Source organism: Amblyomma mixtum, chromosome 7 (genome assembly GCF_055824585.1).
Source record: "Amblyomma mixtum isolate Tamu chromosome 7, ASM5582458v1, whole genome shotgun sequence".
NCBI classification, from domain to species: domain Eukaryota; kingdom Metazoa; phylum Arthropoda; class Arachnida; order Ixodida; family Ixodidae; genus Amblyomma; species Amblyomma mixtum.
In genome coordinates, this window is record NC_143018.1 from 21,336,229 (window position 1) to 21,352,778 (window position 16,550).

General features: G+C 46.9%; 1 long non-coding RNA gene across 1 annotated transcript; it reads left to right on the top strand.

Moving 5' to 3' along the window:
• Positions 1-8,946: 8,946 nt before the first annotated feature.
• Positions 8,947-16,292, top strand: LOC149335208 (uncharacterized). Its single transcript, XR_016284475.1, has 3 exons — positions 8,947-9,096; positions 12,408-12,529; positions 16,110-16,292. It is a non-coding gene; the product is annotated as an uncharacterized LOC149335208 (long non-coding RNA).
• The last annotated feature ends 258 nt before the right edge of the window (positions 16,293-16,550 follow it).

Genomic DNA, 16,550 nt, shown 5'->3' on the forward strand with positions numbered 1-16,550 from the left:
CCCTTAGAATATTCAACTATGATAGACATGCAGTTGGTTTGCGTAGAAGGCGACCTTTTCTCGTCAAGCGCGTTGTTCTTTTTTCTTATGACCTTAGTAAAGATGGATGTGAAAAGTGGCCTTACGATATCAAATACAAGATTCTCAAAACCGGCCTTGTCGGTGACGCCGTTTCTGATATATGTCAAGGGAAAAGGATACCAGTTGATTTGACACTCTTGTTTTCTTTATTTTACCAACAGGCTGATCCAGCACGGCTAACCAGCACCAGGTTATGTCTTCTTAGAAAATATTGGGGATATTACCAAAAACTGAGCAATATGCAATGAAATACACAGTTATCCTAATTAAAGAATTTGTCTGTCCAATTTACGCTTCTTACTTCATTGTTCCCTTCATTGGTATGGCATATTCCTGTCTCCAACAGGACCGCTGGCCGTGTCGGAGTGTCCTTTAAGTAAATTCTAAGAAGTTTCAGGATACAGAGCCTTGCTTCCGTTTCATTGCTTTTGAACATTATGACTCTTGGGGATAACCTGGTTTGACAGGAATATATTAAATCACTCAAAACTGTGCAGAAAATCAGTCCAAGTTTAGGAAATGTACTTGAACATAGGTGCTTTTATTACTCGTAGCATTTTTTCATCGCAAGTGACGCAAGTGAAGGCCAGTTACGCCTAACCGCCGATTTGCCAACCGAAGCTTCTAATCTCTGGGTGGAGTTGTAGCAAAACCGAGAGGTATGGCATGGTACGATAAAGTAGGGCATGACATGATATGGTATAGTACGGTATAGTATGATATGTTATGGTATAGTACGGTACGGTATGTTATCGTGTAGTCTGATGCGGTACGGTCTAGTATTGTATCATAGGGTGTGGTACGGTACGGAAAAGTATGGAATGGCCCGGTATAATATAGTATATTACTGCATCGCGTTATTACGCTACGGTAGGAAATTGGTTTGGTTTGGTTTTATGGGGTTTGACGTCCCAAAGCGACTGAGGCTATGAGAGACGCCGTAGTGGAGGGCTCCGGAAATTTAGACCACCTGGGGTTCTTTAACGTGCACTGACATCGCAGAGTACACGGGCCTCTTGAATTTCTCCTCCAAAGAAATTCAACCGCCGCGGCCGGGATCGAACCCGCGTCTTTCGAGTCAGCAGCCGAGCACCATAATCACTGAGCCACCGCGGTGGCACTGCGCCATTTTAGGTAGGAAACTGCATGGAATGGTACGTTATGAAGTGCCAAGACATGGAACGGTATGGTATTATTTTGATAGAACTAGGCTTCACATCAGGAGCAAAATCCGCCGTCCGATGTCGTGAAATTTGCTGACTGGTCGAGAGGGGACGGGATTTTGGACGTCATCCTCACCTGCGCTGACTGGCCACCCTGACTGAGCGAGATAGGTTTGCGTAAACTTGGTACATTATCACATCCTGCCCACAATGCCAGGTGACAAATTAATGCTTGATCGAGAGAGGCCATGTCAACTTCTGACACCATCACAACTTGCCCACCTGGTTGTGAACAACATGGTTTCTAGACAGCAACCTAGCTAGAGAGTGAAAATCAAGAATGAGAGAAAAAAAAACGTGATATACGCAAATGTCGGCATCGTCCCAGCATAGCGCATACCTGCTTCTGCAGCTAGCATTCCGAATATGCTCGCGTTCTTTTCTTACGGTGGCTTAACTATCCCGCATAATTTTTGTATTTTATTGTAAAGTGCGTTACGGTACTATACAGAATGTATGGCATGGTATGGCTTGACACGACATAGTATGGCATTTTATTGTATGGTGTAGTACGGTACAGTATGGTGTAGTACGGTACGGTATGGTATTGTACTGTATTCTACTGCACGCATTGACACGGTATGGCACGGTATGTTATGGTATGGAATGGTAGGGTACGGAACTGTATGGTATGGTATGGTATGGTATGGTATGGTATGGTATGGTATGGTATGGTATGGTATGGTATGGTATGGTATGTGTGGTTTAACGACTCAAAGCACATGCGCTATCAGAGGAGCTGCATTGGAGGGCTCCAGGGATCCTTCAGCACGGAGTGATAACTCGCAACACTTGGGCGGTTTCCCTTCATAGAGATCTGGCCACCTCGGCAGTTAAACCACTGCGGCAAATACAGCATGTTGCAGAAACAAACCGACCATCCTGACTGCAGTGCACAGTTTGAAGCTTTGTCCAAAGACTCGGTATCGAGAAAAAAGGCACACACTCTCACTTCTACCTATAGAGTTTCTTAGAGTTTCTTAGAGTTTCTTCTATCTTGTATCTAATTTTTAGGTAATAAAGTTTGCACTTTCATGGATTATGTGTATTACTTTCATACACTATCTGTGTTATTGCATTCTATTGTACTGCATCTGCACAGTTTATTGTTATGTGGATTAAGACATCTGCTGAAGCATAATGACGCGTGTGCCAGTTCATTCCATGAAGTGTTTTTTCGCTGCAGTCCACGGCGACAGGATTACGACTCCACAGGTCGTGGTTAAACAGCTTGTCCCACACCCGTTTTACCCTTCCCTGTTTGTACCGCATATGATTAGAATATGCTCTATGTCTTCCTTAAAATTTGTTTCCTTGAGAATGTACAAAAGCGATGCAAGATTATATACAGAATGTTAGCTATTGAATAAGCAGAGATACTGCCAGTGTGAGACCACCGAGGTGCCAATATACACAGGAGACGAGGTTCGATGAAGAAAAGTTGCCGAACGACCCAGAAAATAGTCCTAGTTAGCTATTGAAAAGCATAAACGGGTGGCTGAATTTATTGTGGCGCTCAAATGTAAAAAAAATATCTGAGGCTTAGCTAAGGTTAAGCCTAGTCAGATGCGAAGCATATTGATGGCTAGGCTTGGTAAAGTTCCTCGCTTTGTTCTTCAGTTGTAGTAGAACGTTGTCGCCGAGCCGCATATTGAGCACGCCGCTTAGCCAGACGTTCATCCCGCTCTTCATCGGTCTCTGTGGCACGCTGAAGCTTTCGCTTCTCGTTCAAATCAGCCCTGCTTCTAGGCGGCATCCCAACACCTGGCCGCCTCGTAAGTGCCCGGAGAGCGAGGCAAGCTCAGCTTCATACCGCTGCTGTAGCGTCACGTGGTCAGCCGCCGCGCCTCTGATGTGGAGCCTCCACCGCCGCGGCCGACGGCGCGAGCCGGCAGCCCATCTCTCCTCTGCTGTGACGTCATGTTGTCACGTGGTGTCACGTGGTCACGCTAAAGGTCAATGGTAGCTCTACCGTCGCGCTCGACGGGCTGTAGTGTAGCTCTAGTAATATGCTTCGCATAAAAAATTGGCGGGGGCTTAGCTTTGGTTAAGCCTGGTAGGTTGCGAAAGCAAAAGCGCAGCGCCTCCAACAGAAGGAACGCAGTGCGCCGCGTCTACAGGTCACGCGTGGCTACGGGCCGCCGCTGCGCGACGACTGAAAGCGTCTTGGAACGCAGTGCGCCGCGTCTACAGGTCACGCGTGGCTACCGGCCGCCGCTGCGCGACGACTCAAAGCGTCTTCGGTAATTTTTTTTATATTTGTTTTTAATGTCGTTGCGACTGAGAGAAAGAAAACAATCTACAGCTGGTATGACGTCACAGCGGCAGTAGCGCCACTGCGCGGCGCGCCAGAGGTGCGCGGCGCGGCGCAACTGCAGCCGGGCTATCTGAAGGAGCGAGTTGGTCGCCCATATTCACTCCGGTAAAGGTCAAACGCAACTGCGGCCGGGTCACGCGAAGGCTTGAAAGTGCGAGTAGTATTGCTTTCGCAATAAAACACCAAGCTTATTTACAGCTAGACAAGTTCACAAGTCGGAGGATTAGCGGGCGATTCCAAGCCACATTGCTTGCTTGAAAGGTCTTTCTTTTTTTCCTGATGTCATTATCCATTTCTAAGAAGGCCATGCTCTTTTTATTGATATGTTCACAAGCCTGACGGAAGCCAACAGGCGCTGTCGTCATCTTTGCCGCTGATTAATCGCTTAGCAGACATGTACAAGCGCAAAAAAAAAAAAACGGACAGAGAAAGAATCTTAGACAACAAGGTGCTCGTGTTGTCGAAGTCTCTTTCTCTGTCCGTGTTTTTTTGCGCTTGTACGTGTCTGCTATGCACCAACTAGGCCAAAGATCTGTGCTCTTGAGATCAATCGCTATCATATAAAATCTATTCTCTGCTTACAGAACTTCTGAGAGTGAAACCATTTTTTTTCTAATGTCACGTTAGGATCCTAGCAGGGACAATGAATCAAAGCTTTCATTATTCTTCGAGAATAGGCCTGCTGTCGCTGCGTTGGCAAGAATGTGCGATAGAACAAGAGCTCCGCACTTATACACCAGCCCTGGAGAGGCGCCATGCGCTGACGTTTCTTTATTTTTCAGAGTAAATGGGAAAAAAGAAGAAAAAGTATGAACGACAAAATGCTCAACATTTGTCATATTCTACTCGCGTTAAGAAAATAATATGAATATTATATTCCAAGTCATCCACTTCTTCATACACGGAGCACTCTGCTGACGCGTGCGTCGCCACAAGATAAAGTGACATGGGCAGCTGACTATTATCCTGCAAACGCTAAAATGACGCACATCTTCTTGGCTAGAACATGACCTTTATTTAAGGGCTCATACAATAATACCATCGCAACAGCTGTTAAGAGTAAGTTGCTAAAGATCAAGAGCTTTATAGGCAGGTGGTTACGAAAAAAGCAGCAATGCACTGTCGACCTCACTCTGAGTGTTCGCCTCAACCGCACACTGAGGAAGCGGCTAAAGGAACGAAAAGAGGTTAGAGATAAGGAAGTGCAGGCAGAGGAATCATGCACCGAACTCAGAGTAAAAACTGGTACAGTTGGGATAAACGCAATGCATAGGTCATTATTTACGTTGGTATGTTACATGTATTCAAATAGAGAAATCTTAATGACCAAATCAGTGAAAAACAATGCAAAATAAAGTGGCGCCATATTCATTCAGACTAAGCCTATACTTGCTAGCATACCAAGTGATTCGTTGTAACCTGCAGAATTAAAGTGACGTTTACCGAGCACTTTCCTCGGCTCGGATGATTGCTGTTTGCGTGTAGAATAACTATGATGAAACTGGCAGTGACAATCGCTACGAAGGGCTTGACTGAATTCACAATGGCGCCTGCTTCCCTTCAGTGGCTGTAGTGAGACGAATTAGTCCGGATATATTATACAAGGCATGATAACCTAGTTGAAATCAAGAGGAAGAAACGGGCTTGAGCAGCTGGGCATGTAATGCGAAGGCAAGATATAACCGCTGGTCCTTAAGGGTAACAGAGTGGATTCCAAGAGAAGGCAAGCGTAGCAGGGGGCGCCAGAAAGTTAGTTGGGTGGACAAGGTTAAAAAGTTTGCCCATGATACGGTGGCCGCAACTGCCAAAGGATAGGGTTAATTGGAGAGAAATGGGAGAGGCCTTTGCCCTCCAGTGGGCTTAGTCAGGCTGATGATGATGATGATGATGTTATACAAAAGTTGGAGGGTTTTGGTTCTGACCTGATAATTATTTTCTGCTTCGAATTTCAACCGCTTTTTCCTGTAGCAAACCTCTTTCTCTCTCATTTTTTTTTTGTTTTGAAAATGTACTATTTTCAGATGTGCGAAAAAAATAAACATCGGGAGAGAAAATACGGAAACAATGCCCAGTTTGCAGCAAGGTGATTGCCCGGAGTTTTTTTACAAAAGCTTTTGCTAGCGAACTAGCCTGCAAGGAAAAAAAAAATAATGCATGGAAACTCTTGAAGAGAGCTGAAGTGACGGGACAGAATGACAGAAGAGCACATTAAACAACACAGTAATTTTGCTGTCATTAGGATGCGCTTCACTGCGTTTGTCAAAACCGAATAAAAAGAAGTTATTCAGCACACAGGCGACGCATGAACTGATGAAGATTACGTCGCACTAAACGAACATGCCACCCTCAAAATTCATAAAAGTGACAGACACTTTAAGCTCTAAAAGTGATAAAATTTTGTCCGAGAAGGGAGAGAATAAACTATATTAATATAGAGTAATTAATCGGGTGGTTCACCCAGGTCCGGGAAACCATTGGCGAATACAGCCCTCCAGGCCTGACCGATCAGCTGGCGTTGAAGGGGGAGCTCTGTGTGAGCCAGCTCCGCCTCCCACTTGTCATGGCCGAGTTCCTGTGAACTCTACGCTCTATGTTGCTCGGGGCAGTTCCGGACCATGTGGAAATTCCCACGTAATTTTGAAAGCCTGCAGTCCCGCTAGTTTCGATGCACCACTGCACTGTAGTTGAAATATCACTTTGAAGAATGGAATAAAACAGGTCTTCGATGTGATCAAGAAGGCAAAGACCCTGATTACCTTCCTTCATGCGCGAAAAAAAGTTAATCAATTTGATACCCTGACCGGGTGGACAACGCGAAGGATCTTCACATTCTTTTGCAGGAAGCTGGAAAGAAGACTCCCATAAGAAGATGCTTCGGTGACAACCGCGCGCAGAGGAAAATCCTGCTTGTGAGCTTTTGTTAGAAAGAATACAGTAAAACTCTTTTTGTCTGCTCCATCAATTCTTTTCAGGAGATTAACGAAGATCGGCTTTTTGTCAAGGGGAATAACAGGCTTTTTGACCCTCGCGACAACTGAATGCGTTTACACAAAATTCTTCGTTTCTCTCTCCCTGGCCTTATCTAGGCAGACTTATCTTGGCATCGCCACAAACCCGCCTTCCTACTTTGATATATGTAAAGTGAGGTCATTGAATTCTAAGCGCTCAGCAGTGAATTTCACAGTGAGCTTGGCCTTACCACGCAGAAAATCTCTCCGCACGAGACAATCAGTACCTTCAGGCGTGCGAAAACTTACCCCTTCTCATTAGCTAAGTTCTAAATTTTCGTAACCAATGAAACAAGGTCTATATCCTTCTCTCTAGACCCCTTGGAAAACTTTGACCACGTATTCTCAGGGACACACACCCGACAAGGGAGGAACGCTGAAAATGTAAAAGTAAAGGCGCCAAAAAACGACACACACACACAAGACAAGAGAACGGGACAGAGCGCCACTCACAACTGAGTGGCGCTCTGTCCCGTTCTCTTGTCTTGTGTGTGTGTGGTTTTTTTGGCGCCTTTACTTTTACAATGAATTACCAACTAGCCCAGCAAGAAGTTCTCTTAAGAGGAACGCTGAGCGCTGTACGGTTCTAAACAGCAAGTGACAAGTTTAAGCTGATAAATAAAGTGGATAACAATATCATCAGCACCCAAAGCAATACCGTCCAAACATCTGTTTAACAAATTGAGCATAATGCCCTTCAACATTGTCCAGGATTTCAAAACGGTCATTTTAGTCCACCGAATAATTAGCACAAACACACTGCATCACCCTTCCGTATTCATCTCTGCCAAGGGTGACACTATAGGGAGCTATAGGGCACTATAGCTCATAACATATACGGGAGGCGCTCAATATCCTTCATCGGGGCTCAAAAACACCGCTACGATGGCCTGCACCGTGATGTGCGCTACCCTGCCAAATCTCTCGTCTTGCTGTGGCTCCCATCCCGTCGTGTGGGGTTATGTGAAAAACTTTTGCCGCGCTACACAGGTCCTTATCGTGTATTACGGGCAGTGACCGACGTAACGTATGAAATCACGCCGCTGCACCCAAAGTCGACGTCCGCTCCAATGACATCCGAAGTCGTTCATGTAGCTCGTCTCAAGCCCTATCACCCACCCTCGACATCGCACGCCTAACACGCACCGGGACGTTGCCTTCAGCCGAGGGGGATAGTGTTACCGATGAACTGGTTACTCAATAAGTGGACGAATCGTGAACGAAGAAGTGCCGGTGCGCTGAACGACGACGACGTTGACAGTGGGTAGCTGGGCTCTCAGAGTCTGAGCTGAGTGCTGGCCATCTCAGAGCAGCCGCCAATATAGACTTACCGCCGTAACATCCCCGTAACAATATTAATAGAAGACATTTAAATTTTTCTATGTCTGTAACGGTATATACCATATATAACTCTAGCAGGAAAACCGCGCAAAGATTAGTCGCGCCACAAATCGCAACATATGCTGTTTCGGTAGTTTCCACAACGTTTGACATTTAGTTTCCAGAACGCAAGTTTGCACAGTAGTAAGCGTTCTAAAACGTGCGGCTCGTGCGGAGAATTTTGTTGGCTACGATCGAACTCCAAACAGAAGATGGAAGCAAACAAAGTAAAAAACAAGACAATGAACGATGGCTATGTATTGTTATACGCGTTCTGTTCTTGAACTGCGCGACTGTGTTCAACATTCTTCATGAAGAAGCGCCGAGATGATAGATCTTCTCCTGGGGCAATTTTCGTCGAAAAATGGCTTGAAGGATTTGCTGGGGCAAAGAAATCTGGGAAACAAAGTCTGCAACGTAGTACATTTTTAACATGACATATAAGGCGCTTTTCGGGCTGGCATGGATGGCATCAAGCTTGCGACGCAGGAGGTCTTCGTCAGCAAAACTCTCGGGGCTTCTCCAGCTGGCATTAATTGCATCAAGATTCCGCCCCAGGAGCTCTGCTTTACCAGTAACTCTCAGCACAACATGATCTACGCAGACTAAGCACTCCAGTAGATATATGGGGGAATCGGCAAATTTTTGTTGATGCGTGCAAAGACGAGACAGTGAGAAATCCACAATGAATAAATTATGCTGATGTGTATGTACTTTGCCTAAGACTCGTTTTCTTGTACGTCTAAAAAAAAGCCAACAATGGTGTGTTAAAGCTTTATCTGACGATTCAAGCCCGAAAAGATTGAGTTCATCGAGCAAGTTGCTAAAGCTGTGCTTTATTTTGTGCTTTGTTTGTTTAAAAATGGAGGACTAGCGCAATTTTTTGGAGCAAACCAGAAGAATGAAGGGCGCCGCTGCGTGACTGAAACGTTTATAAGAGAGGCATGGCTTATCTAACGCGTATATGCTTTTTTCAGACCAAGGACTGCGTAGGAGAGGAAAAACTAATGATATAATGACGTCCGTTGTGGGGTCTGTTTTGTTCCTTTATTTTACCATCACACATGCACGTCCGTCGGGAGAACGCGTGAGTAGGCTTTATTGCTGTTGTTTAGTTTAATGCTAGCAATGCTGCCGCATAACTGGCTTGTACTTTCTAAAACGTTTTTCCTGATTGACCATATGATCATATGCATGGGAGCACGAGAGGCAAACTGCGTTATTTGTACTTATATACTATTGCGTTTATTGTGTACTTTACATGCATGCATCTTTTAAAATTTGCCCTCGTGGTCGCAGTGATGTGCTCGGGGATCGGGACCAGGGTCTTCACCGCGTTAGGACGAAGCAGAAGACTACGAAGGGAAGCCTTCGGGAGAAATAGCAAGCTTGAAGGTTTATTTTACATATTTACAGCAAGTAGACCAAAGTCAGAAAATGGGGGAGGATGATCTGGCACACCGCAGATTGCTGCTTAAATGCAGTTCACATTCCCCAGGCAGACCAGCTAGGGAATCTGATCTCTGGTTGAGCGTCCAATGGGCCGCCAGCGTCTTCTTAGGCTCCGCCTTCCCCACGTGGCACCGCACACCGCACAGACACACACACACACACACGGGCAAGGAGGAACTTGGCGTCTCTCAGTGGCGAACTGTTTGACCAGGCCCAAAAGTCGTTGCTGCTGTGAGATGAGCTTGATCGATGGGGATGCGAACGCTGACTGCTCACACCGGTGACCTCTTCAGGGACAAATCAGCCGTGTCGCCCCTCCGCTTGTCGTCTCCTCAGGGCGCACGCGGGTAATGAGTTGGCGGCGCCGTCGCCCCCGCTGTAGTCGCCACTGGGTCCCTTCCGTCGTTCCACGGTCAGTCCGGGAGAAGCGCCGCACTCAGCCTTCCCGGCGAAGGGGATTAGACGCCTTTGTGTACGCCGACGCCGTCGCCAGTAGCTGCCCCACGCAGTGTCTCTTTTGTCTTCCCCGAGCAGCAGCGCTTGGGCCGAAGTGGCCTGATGGCGCCCGGCTGGCTCGCCTGTTTCCGCTGCCAGTCCCCAGGAGTGCAGTCCGGCACCAGAGCCGCATTCAGCATCGCCGGCGAAGGGGATTTGAGCCTTTGTCCACGCCAACGCCGAGAAACAGCAGCGCCTTTGGCCGCATACCTGACGGCGCCTGACTGGCTCGCCGTTCTCCGCTTGCTTGGTCTGCGATCATTACAGCAGGCATATTACCCCTGAGGCGTGCCAGCAGCTTTCCGATAGATGGATTTCACAGAGGCAGATTACTGTTCAGAACGCACGTGCTCTGAATCAAGTTGTGAGCGGTAAAAATATGTTTTTGACGGTGACAGTTCTTTCAGAAAATGCAGAAGACAACGCAGAAGATAATGTGATATTCCGAAATCGGCGTGTATGCTTCATGAGGAGACGTTCCGAGATATGTAGCATTCGAAAGTCGGTTCATGCAGATGCTTGATATACGCAACAACCAAAATTAAACAAGAGAAACATGGATGTTTATTTTATTACAGGCTTCTTCACTGCTCTTAAAGCGTACTGATAGCATCAAGTAACGACTGCGCTAACTAATGCGTTTTGCTAGCATTTTCGTTCTCTGATCATTAAGACAGGTGGCCGACAAAATTGGTGCGCAAACTATTCTACCCTTTCTCAGCGGGATGGTCAATATTCGGATCTCAAAAAGTTTATTTTCCAGGTTGAACTGGAGGGCTTCCTCTATAACAGCTGACTGTACAGCGTGGTTGTGGCCAGAAAACGTTTGCATGCAGTAGCAGCGAATGCGAGGAGAATTATTTTTAAAACCAGTCACATATACAATAGTCACATTAAAAAAAAAACTACATATATTCATACTGAGAGTAAATTGTTTTCACTAAATTAACAAATACACAAAAACTGAAACGGCCATACTCATGCTCACACCAAATTATATTTCAACAAAATATTTTCGCAGCTCAGTTTTGATATTTTTTTGTTTTGGTATACCCCTGTAACCTATAAACACATCTAAAAAGGCCTTAAAAGAAACTAAACTTTTGATGTGAAGTTCTGTAGTCCATCACCTTCTTGAATATGCCTTCATAGTGTGGAGCGTGAACTCAGTAACCGAAATTAGGAATTTTGGCATTGTACACAGACAACCGTTTCGTTTCATTTTTCAGCGATATGACCGTAATCTCTCTCCCTCTTCAGCTCTCTTATGCGAATTTAACTCCTCCTTCAGAACGTTGCTGCTTTGATTTTCTAAAGTTTTTTCATTGCATTTACAGTTCTCATTGACACCTCTCGCAAAACACTTATCTAATGTTCGCTTAACCAACCTTATCAAGAAACTACCACCCCTAAATATGGCATCTTTTTACGCAAGAAGCAACCTATTTAACGCGAAAACTGGAGTTCTGCAATACACTTTCTGGCAGCAGCCATGCGATTCTATTAAATCACTTTCAACAGAGCACTGTAGCTGGTTAGCGTATTATACGAGCGGTTCTGCACGCGAGGTCAGGTTTGCGTATGTACGTTTTGTTTTATTTTTAATGCGAAAGCATTACTTGGCTGTGTCGACGATTTCCCGTCCGCAAAACGCGTCGGCAACGGTTGCTCCATTCGCGTGTGAGAACTAAGCGAAAAAGAATGATTGTGTGTGATAGAGGATGATTGGAGGATGATGCACGTCAAAATTTGGTCGATGTGGAGTAATTAGTTAATTAGAGCCAAAAATGTCACTTAGGCGTCGAAATAATATCGAACTTCGATATAATGCGAGGACGTAAAAACAGTACTAGACGACAAAATTTCAGGAAAAAAAGCAACCATGTGACAGAGGATGATTAAATGTGGTTGTACGCCAAATCTGACTGATCGGGATTGGTTAATTAATTAGAGGCCAAAAGGTCATTTCGGCGTCAAAATAGCCCCAGGCGCGCATATAGTGCGAGGACGTGAAAACAGCGGTAGACGTAAAAATTGGAAGACGTAAAAAGAGAGGCAAACAGTCAAAAGAGAGAAAAAGCGGCAAAAAAATTGTCGACGATTACGTTACTTCCTAGTGCAAAATTGGAGCGCAGCTCAACAGCTGGGTAACAGCAGGGTAACCGCTGGTCCTTGAGGGTAACGGAGTGGATTCCGAGAGAAGGCAAGCGTAGCGGGGAGCGGCAGAAAATTAAGTGGGCGGATGAGATTAAGAAGTTTGCGGGAATATGGTGGCCGCGGCTGGCGAAGGACAAGGGTTAATTGGAGAGACATGGGAGAGGCCTTTGCCCTGCAGTGGGCGTAGTAAGGCTGATGATGATGACAGCTGGGTCAGCTTTTCGATAGATTGAGGGAAAGAATTCGAGCAAGACATGTAGGCACAATCACAGACAACTTTGTTATTTTTCACAGATATTCCTTCAAGAAACACTCCTCTAACAGTTCTTGATTGCCATGACGGAAGCTTTGTGGTCGGAGAAATAGATGGATATATGCTCGACTTGCTGCACCAATGCCCGGTTCTCAAAGGAGAGGTCTGTGCAAGTATTTCGCGAGGTTGTCACAGCCGTGGTAGGTGTTACGAGCGAGAGGAACGGGATATAAGAAATTGCGGTTTTTCTTAATATCTACATTAAAGTCCCCACCCACTCTGCCACCCTGGCAAGTGGCAGTTAGTGGTTGATCTCGAGAGTTCGCTCATCGTTGTCAGCGCTAACGCATACAGCCCAGATCTCTCTGTCATCGCACCACGTAAGTATAAGCGTGATTCAGGTGTCCACAGACCCAAGGAGCCAGTTATGCACACCTCTTTTCCTTAAAATGATCGCAGTGTAAAACGTTAACGCGAACGCCAATGAACACAATGAACTCCGACGGCTTATGGCTTCAGCGCCACGTTTCTGGCACAACGTTGTCAATGCCAATCCATGCAGCGCACATATATCACTACCACCACGTTCATTGCCAACGCATGCAATATTGGTTCATGATGCGTGTTTTCCAGAGGCTGTGTAATTCAATTAAAAAAAATTGGAGGCTTATCAAGGTTAAGCCCAGTGGATGCGAAGCATGTCCTTAGCGTTTGGAGGCATCTTGACCGCATACACGCCCGGCGCAAAGACGCTGGCGCGGTTGCGGGCACAGAGACTGACGCGACGGCGGGCATGCGCCGCCTCATCCCTGGCCTGACGTCACATATCACGTGATGCAGCGATGGTGGCGCCGCCGCCGCGTCGCGCGCGACGGCGCGATATGAGGCCCCATCTGCAGCCGGTGTGACGTCATCACGTGACGTCATGTCACTGACCTACTTGAAGGTCACTTGAAGGTCAATGGTGGCCACCGCCGGGCGTCGCGCGAAGGCCCGAAACCTACGTTAATATGCTTCGCATAAAAAATCGCTGTGGCTTATCTTGGTTAAGCCCGGTAATTGCGAAAGCAATATCCGTACCTACGCCATGGTTCAGCTGGTAGTGTAGCTGGTGGTGGTGCTTGTGGTTAGACTTGTGGCGATGCATCTTTATCCAATCCAATGTAATCTAATCTAATCAAATCGAATCGAATCGAATCCAATCCAATCCAGTCCAGTCAGGCCGTCGTTCATGTGCACCGCCGTCGCACACGGACGGCGCGAGATGGTCGCCCAGCTCTTCGGCGTGACGTCACAACACCTGTGGCGCGCCTGGCGGAGAGAGCGGGAGTTAGGCCGCCGTTCATGTGCACCGCCGTCGCACAAGGACGGCTCGAGATGGTCGCCCAGCTCTTCGGCGTGACGTCACAACACCTGTGGCGCGCCTGGCGGAGAGAGCGGGAGTTAGGCCGCCGTTCATGTGCACCGCCGTCGCACACGGACGGCGCGAGATGGTCGCCAGCTCTTCGGCGGGACGTCACACAGAGGTCATGCGAAAGGTCATTTCATGTGCACCGCCGTCGCACCGCAAAGGCTAGAAAGTGAAAGTAGTATTGCTTTCGCAATAAACAGCAGCTTTTCCTCCGTGACGTATGGATGGATGGATAGGAGCGCCCCCTTTGAAACGGGGCGGTGGCAGCCGCCACCATGCTCAGCCGTCCTTTGTTTTTTTTTTGTTTTTTTTTTCTTTTATTCACGTGGTTTGGTGACGTGAAGTCACCAAACCACGGCTGCCCGGCCGCGCCCAAGGGCTGAACTGAGTGATTGCAATATGCTATGCATAAAAATTAGCTGTGGTTTAGCTCTGGTTAAACCTGGAGTGGCGCGATACCTAGAGCTGGCCGTCTGGAACTCGCCGAGACGAATTGCAGTCAGTATTTCGCCGCTGCGTTTCGCTGGGCGTTCCATCTTCATCTTCGTCCCTGGACGTGGATTCGCAGTTACTAGGCAACGGATGACGTGTGTCCACCGAGATACGTATGTGAGACAGTTACTGCGTAATTTCCTTTCCTTAAATTCATTTTCTTCATTACGGCCCCTCTTTCTGTTTCTTCTTTCACTCCCACTTCCTCCCTTCCTCTACAAACGGATGACGGGTATCCACCATGATACGCGAGACAGTTAAGGCGTAATTTCCTTTCCTCAAATACAATTTTCATTTTCTTCATTAAGGCCCCTCTTTCTGTTTCTTCTTTCACTCCCATTTCCTCCCTTCCTCGACAAACTGATAAAGGGTGTCCACCGAGATATGCGAGATAGTTACTGCGTAATTTCGCTTCCTCAAACACAATTTTCATTTTCTACATTACGGTCCCACTTCTTTTGCTCCAAACTGCCTCCCTTCCTGTACGGTGCGGTTTGGGTGTCCACCGCGACGGTTGCTAGGCGACGGCTCAAGGTCGGTGCGACCACGGTCGAGGTGCAACCACGGCGCAAGTGCGACCATGCTGAAGAGGCGAAGCGGCTAGCGTAGCTACAGTAGTGTAGCTATTGCTACAAAACGTGTCTAAGGGTTTAGTTTGGTTTATTAGGGTTTAACGTCCCAAAGCGACTAAGGCTACGAGGGACGCCATGGTGGAGGGAAGAGCTTGGCAAGAGGTCGCGTTAAGTGGTCGAGAGTACATAGCCCTCGACGACTTTGTCAGCCCACTCCACCGCCAAAACTTGCGTTCTGGTACGGGTACGGTTGCCGTACGGGTACGGTTTCGATCTTCCGTTTGAAATTTTGCGCCAAAAGAACAATGCGTGCTCACTGGGGGGGTGCTGCCACCTCTTAGGACTTACAAGAAGTGTTTGAATTTTGTGCTGCCTTCTTACGGAGATAAGCAGAAATCATGTCTAGCTTTAGCGCGGCGGCACAGACTGCGGCAACACCCCTTTTGTAGTTTTGGTTTCGCCGCGTGATCGCAACGGAGTCGCGCGAAATTTGAGTTTTCTTTTTGTCAGCAGTATCTTGCAGGGACTGCCGAAGTTGATTTCTATCTTTATTGACACTGCTCTTAGCTTGCTTATCACAGTTGCTCGCGAGGTATTCTCGCCCTCTGTGGCAACGCGCCTACGCGGTTTCGATTCCGCCGCGGGATCGCAACGGAGTCGCGCGAAACGTGTTTTCTCTTTGTGGGCACTGTTTTGCAGAGGCGGCGAAAGTTGATTTCTATCTTTATTGGTGCTGCTCTTAGCTTGTTTATCACCGTTGCTATTCTATTCTATTGAACATTTTCCAGTTGTGAGTGATGCTGTCACCAAAGTACTGTTCCTAATTTTTTTTACTATTTATTCTCGATTATATACATTTTGTAGATTCAAGATCCGCAATAAAGTAATTTGACCACCTGGGAAAGTTTTCTTCAAAATAATTCGACCCTCAAAGGGCTAAGGATTCATCCACAAATGACAGTGCAGAGAGATATCCTGCAGACTGCGCTGGGCCACCCCAGCGGGATGGTCCTGCGGGGTGGTTGAGGGGTTCGTTGCGTAGCTGTTACATAGTTGCAGTACCGGAAGAATCTGGCTGTCAAAACTTACCGAAGCAGCGGGATAGGCCCATATGCTCTGTTGCCAAATTCATAGAGTTCGTGGGGAATGAACATCACGCGTGTGTGTTGTATCCAGCGATGATCGGTCGCTCATAATTCCTGGTATACTGATTTTATTTCCACACCTTGAACCTCCTTTGGTCATGCTGCGTATTTGTTTGCCAACAGGGAAATGTTGAAGGAAAGACGTGTACATCAAGCGCCGATTGCCTGCCGTTTACACACTACTGCTGTGTAGTGCAGTATCAGTTAGCTAGAAGTGGCATCTGCCAAAGGCGCCCGGGTCTTAACGAGAAATGCGGTATATCACTCGTCAGAAACAGGGAGAACAACAACCTCTACGCTCCTTACCTTCTTAAGTGCCCTTGTATGACGCCACCAAGTACGTACGGAGTACATTTACTTGCTTTATTTTTGTTTGGTCATCCCATCTCATTAGTAGTAAAGAAGCGATCTGCCACAGTTTGGATTACCACGCTCCAAACTACAGCGAAATCCACAAGTAACAAATATTAAAATTCATAACGCGGGAATCATAGACAGCTTCACGAAACCGTATTTACAAAAATGCTCCGACTATTATTACTGTCAGAATAGTTGTCATTGCCA